Genomic DNA, 6,119 nt, shown 5'->3' on the forward strand with positions numbered 1-6,119 from the left:
CCCCTAATTGCAAGGTAGCCCATCGATAGTCATTGAGAACAAATATAGAAGGAAATGAATATTTTATAGCAGAATCTTTCTGATTGTGTACTGTAGAATTACTGACAGTTTGATATGGTACACTAATGATGTTAGATGAGAAAATTGAGACAAACAACCACTAAATCAATGTAAAGACGAGGCGTTAGAGGCAGAGCTCAAAGCCTGGTAAAACTATGAATGTTAGTTGGCATCCCCCAAAATTTTGAGTATGTGGTATATATTAAATCCATCCCAACTTCTCTTGTCTCTCTTTCCTAACTCTTTCGACAGATGTTTGTTGATGATGTTATCGAAGATGATATTGGCAAAGCATATGAAGAGCTTTATTTGATGGAAGATACTGTCAGTTTATTATTAGAAGTTTGCTCATGCATTTGGCTTTAGAGGTTCACATTGTTGCACTTGTTTCAGTATGAAATCAATGGCTAAAACCACAGGTCTCAAAAAGAGAAATTAAGCACTTCTTTCAAATCCAAATTCTATACCATCTTTATCAAGAAACGATTTGCAGTTAATAATGGTCCATAGAGCTCCACACAGCGCAATTTGGCAATGGGCCAGTTATTGTGTGGCTCCAAAGAACCTTATAGTCAATCTTTATTCACTACCAAGTAGTTGGTACAACATCATATCTCCTAAAATAACCCAAAAATTATTGTTTTGGAACCTTTAACTAACATGGCCTTGTGACATCTTATTGATAGTTCCTTCAACCGAACTAGTTGAGTCCGGATCGGGTACAATCACATGGCACGAAATTTGTGCATTAAGCACCTGATTGCCCTCCATCAAGCCATGGGCCCCACACCTGACTGGCCCTATCTCCAAGATGGAGGGTGATCAGGTGCTTAATGCACAAATAGTTGTGCAATCATATTGCACCTGATATTTTCAGGAACTAGTTGCCCTAAGGAAACCCGTGGACTTGCTCAATGACAACTCAATTAATGGCTACCAATTTCAGGGGAATACTCCCATTAAGTCACACGTAGCTAGGGATGCACACGAGCCACGCTGAAGCTGATCAGCTTGGCCTGCCTCAACTCGGCTTGGCTCGTGAAGAAAATTTGGTTGTTCAAGCTCGGATTGAACTCGAGCCGAGCTTGAACATCCATGGCTTGGGATCAGCTTGAGTCGAGCTCGAGCACCGCTCGGCTATAGCTGAAAACCTTTATTTTAAAATATTTTTAAACTCTGTGAGATTTAAACCCATGCCACTTTCAAAGATGACCAATTACTTATCCATTAGGGTAAGACCCTTCTTTGTATTAACATCATGAACAAAATACATACATATATAAATCTATTTTTTTTAATAACTATGTGAGTCGGGCTTATTGAGCTCATTCGAGTTGGACTGCCTGTTCAAACTCGGTTGATTTACGAGTACCGAGCATGAACCCTTGTTCAAACTTGGCTCATTTATTTTGTTGAATGAGTTCTAGCCCAGCTTAAACAGGTCGATACCAAACTAGCTCAGCTTGTTGTGCATTCCTACACGTAACATCCACTTAAGTATCATTTTTAATGGATAAAAACTACAAAAGAATAGCAGCCGCTCGTGAGCTAGCCTTGTCTGCGCACGTGCTTGCATACTATGAATCACTTGCTTTTCAGCAATGAACAATTGGTTGGGGGAGAAGCCTAACTTGCATGCATGTGTGTGTTGTATGTGTTTTAAATGCATCAAGAAAATGGATCTACTTTTAGAAACATTCTTAACGTGGACATTAGTAAAAAAAATAAATAAATTAAAAAGGATTTGCTTGCCATACACATGAATGAAAACATTATTGGGTCCTCTTGAACAAATACATGCCTTCTTGGCTAATGATATGAAGAGTATAGAGGTGCCTGTGGCCACTGTGCTCTCTTTAAAACACCTCTTTTCATTAAAAAGAAAAAGAACAATGACCTCTAGTATGTCAGTTACTGTATTCTTCCTGGCCTTGGTATGCAAGGTAAGAGTCTCACACAAAAGGAGACAGAATCTTCAAAAGGTATATCTCTACCAGAATGGTAACAGTATCCTTTTTGGAGTTTTATATGAGTTTATGAACATGCAAAATCAGTTCAAGGACGATCTCTGTTAAATGTGTTGATACGTGTGAGAGTGAATTCTCGATGCAATGATAAAGGTGTTCAAGACAGGTAAATGAGCAAAGTTTCAGCTGGCTCATGATCTACAAAAAGTTGCTTTTCTCAAAGCTGAAAATAATAAAATTTAGAATCTGAACCTATTGACTAAAGCTTAAAGTAACTCATTTATAAAACAAATACATTGCTTAAAAGCAGTAAGCAATAGGATTTAGACTCTAAACACATTACTTGGAAGCTAAACACTTCAATCATCTAAATTCTATGATATAAAATATATGTAAAATCATGCTTTTAAAACCCAATGACTTGTCACTTGGCTCGGCCTTGATTTACTAATAACTTGGCTTTGTCATGTTAATTTTATATTTTATACAAAATATGTAAATATATGTATATACTATGTATATTTTATAGTATGTTATCAATATATTGTATATACTATGTTTAATGTAGAATTTTATTAATATATGTATAACCATATTTTTATATATAATATATATAGTGTATTTCATATAATATATGTAATTATATACAAAATACAATATATATGTATGACTCGGCTGAGTTTTATTCATTTCTGGGTTATTCACTAGGTTGACCCAGAAACTGACCGAGTTGAACCGAGTCAACGGGTCATTGGGTTGTCTCCGTGAGTTTTTAAAAGGAATTGAGATGAAGGCACCAAATCAAAGCCCCACTGGTGAACGGGTGTGTGCATAGCTTTAGAAGGTGGGCCACGTAAGGCAGGGTGGTCATGGCCTCGACCCTGGGGTTTGCCTTGCTGGGGCCAGGTCCATTAAGTGGCCTGGTTCTTGGTGAGGGTTCCTTACTATAAAAAATATATATGTAAAATATATTTATTATTAATTAATGAGCCAAGCCAACACAAGCAGAACACCTATTGTTTGCAGAACACAAGCCAAGCTGTGACCAACTCATCTCAGGGGTCCAAACCTTGAGAGTGACCATTGAATCCAAAAGGTAGAAGGTAAGTAGGAGCAGCTCTTGGCTGTTAACATGGAGGTCAGTTTGGCTTGAGAGGAATATGAAAGAACCTTTAACGGATGCTTCAAACAAATGAAGGGTCGTTCTTGATACGATTCAGTGGGAGCCTGCGGTGCAAGTTTAAATGGCCGGATTCTGATCTGAATTGGGTTGATGCCCCAAGATTTGGACGTCTATGAATATGCGATAATTCTTGGTTTATCTTTAGCCTTTCATTTGTAATATATACTTCTTTCTTGGCATTAGGGTGACATCTCCTCCCCCTTCTCTTGCATTTTAACTTTCAGCTTTAATACCAATGATATGAAATGAATGTTTTCTTTTAAAAAACGTAAGTAGGAGCAGCTCTATTCTGCTTCTCAACTACCCAAGCACAGGATTGCAGTGAGTGTTGGCCCTTCCATGCGGTATGAATGACTAGAAGCATAGGCAAACAACCAAGAAGACAAGGTATGGGCCATGCCATACTGTTTCAACAAATGCTTGTGCCTGTCGAGGTTTATGTGCATGCATCTGTTAGTGCATATGGGACCTGATTGTAACTAGGTTCATTCATGCACTTATGTACTTTTTTTTTAAATAGGCAAGCTGGGGTTAGTAGGGAACCGGTCGGGTTTGGTTCGAATCCAGGTGAAAGCAGACTTGGACCAGATTTTCGGGTGTAGTATCGGGTCAGGACCTGGGTCTAATCGGGTCGACTATAAGAAAAATCATACCCGGACCTGATAAAAACTACATGAACCAAACCTGGACCATACTCGGTAAAACCATATTTTTTATCCTTTTACATTGAAAAATTGCAGGTCTTAATAGGAACTAGGGTTGTGTTCGAGTCTGGTATAAAATTTCACAAACTATACCCAGATCCAGACCCAGTCTTAATCGGGTCTTATTATTTATCACCATATCTAGACCCTATAGGGTTTGGTTCGGGTACGGTATGGGCAAACCAGGCCTGTTGACACCCCTAGGGGTTAGGCAGACTCCCACCAGTTATACAAAGTACCATTGGGTTTTGAACTTGCAACGTCCCAACACAAGGTGGCATGCAATGACCAATGTTGTCAGTATCTGTCTGTATCGGCCGATATGTATCGTATCAGCAGAAAATACACAGACATCACTCCTCCTGAATCAGCTATTTTTTAATAAATGTAAAAAAAAACTAAAAAATATTTTTTACTGGTTTTAACACGTCTCACGTTCTGATTGACATGATATATATATATATATATATATATATATTTGGCCGATACAGCTAGGATGATTCACTTGAATATAGGTATCGGCCATACATTGGCCGAACGATTCAGGGCTGATACCGATACTGACAACATTGGCAATGACAGCTCCTACCAAACAAGTGGAGGCCCTGCTGGTGCATGCACTTATGTAGTTCAATGGGAAACAGGTACGCATGTTGATTAAATTTTTGCGGACCAATAGGACATCTCGAGAATCAATTATCGATCGAGCATATCTGAATGCACCCTCACCAAACTGGGCCGATCGAGATGCTGATCTACGTGAACAAGGTTCTGACAGGATATGGTCCACATGCAGGTACTTCCTGAGATTGACAGACTAACGAGGTTTTGAAACTAAGCTATTACATCAATGATCACTTAATACAAGGAATTAAATCCCTTTCATTTATGTGGGGGATATAAGAGATCAATAATGGTAAGTAAAAGGATAAGCTGACCATAAAAGATTATAGGCATTTATGGGCTTCTTCCTTTTATACAATATCGATAAGCATCTACCTAAATGCTTGCAGTACATGTGCATCTACACATGCATATATTGGGGTCATAAAAATTTCTATTAGCAGTTGCAACTTGTAGGCTTTCTCTGTGTAAACATGCAGTGTCTATGTACAGATACAACATGTATGTGTCTAGTACAGATACATGTATGTGTCTACACATGTATCTGTTGGTTTGTTATTTATTCCTAGATGCATTCATGTAGGACAGGGCCTGATCCCCCAAATTGAGAGAGAGAGAGAGAGAGAGAGAGAGAGAGAGAGAGAGAGAGAGAGAGAGAGAGAGAGAGAGAGAGAGAGAGAGAGAGAGAGAGAGATGATTAGCTGGTAATAAGTTCCGGGAGCAATAAGGCTGGTAAACAAGCTGAATGAGCTGAGCTTGAGGTGATCAAGCTTAGCTCATTCTTTGGGCAAGCTGAGCTGAGCTCCAGCTCATATGAATCTCGAGCTAGCTTATTTACTTAAAAATATATTTGTTCCAACGTTAAAGTAATTAATAGGATTTGAATTATAGACCTATTGAATCGAACTTGAGCTGACTCATTTTACAAAATTCATTGTTTTAAAGATAAAAGAAATAAGATTTTAGAGGGAGGATATTGAACCCAATTGGGGGTGGGCAGCATCACATGTCCTCCATACATCAGAAGGAAAATCATTGAGACGACAGGTACCAACCACTGAAAGATTCTGAGTAACTGCAAGGGACAAGTTGTCCTTACATCTCTCTCTCTCTCTCTCTCTCACACACACACACACACACACACGTGTGTGCGTGCGTGTGCGTGTGTGAGAGAGAGATACATCCTACTCTCATTTTTTCTCTTTTATAGGTGCAATGCCTTCACACATATGATGCCACCTTGAGTACTAAGGCAACCCTGCCAAATATTCAAATTCGGCCCCAAATGTTTCCTTCGTTATTGGGCCAATACTTTCAATTCACTTCCTGTTAAATGTAGTAAATCTTAGGCCATGGATTAGTCAAGATTGACGGTCCAGATCATGAGCAAGGGCATAAGCCATACTGAGGTCCTTTCTTCTTCTTCAAAGGTCAATTGAGGTATCTATTATGAATATCTTCAGCACGACACGACTAGTGCAATACTTCCTCGCCAGAATCCAATGGCCGTAGATGCGCCATTCTCTCATATCCAGTGGTTGTTGACCCAAAGTTTACAATTATAACAAATTCTGATATATA

This window comes from Nuphar pumila, chromosome 8, assembly GCF_984573655.1.
Source record: "Nuphar pumila chromosome 8, dmNupPumi1.hap1.1, whole genome shotgun sequence".
In the NCBI taxonomy this organism is placed as follows: Eukaryota; Viridiplantae; Streptophyta; class Magnoliopsida; order Nymphaeales; family Nymphaeaceae; genus Nuphar; species Nuphar pumila.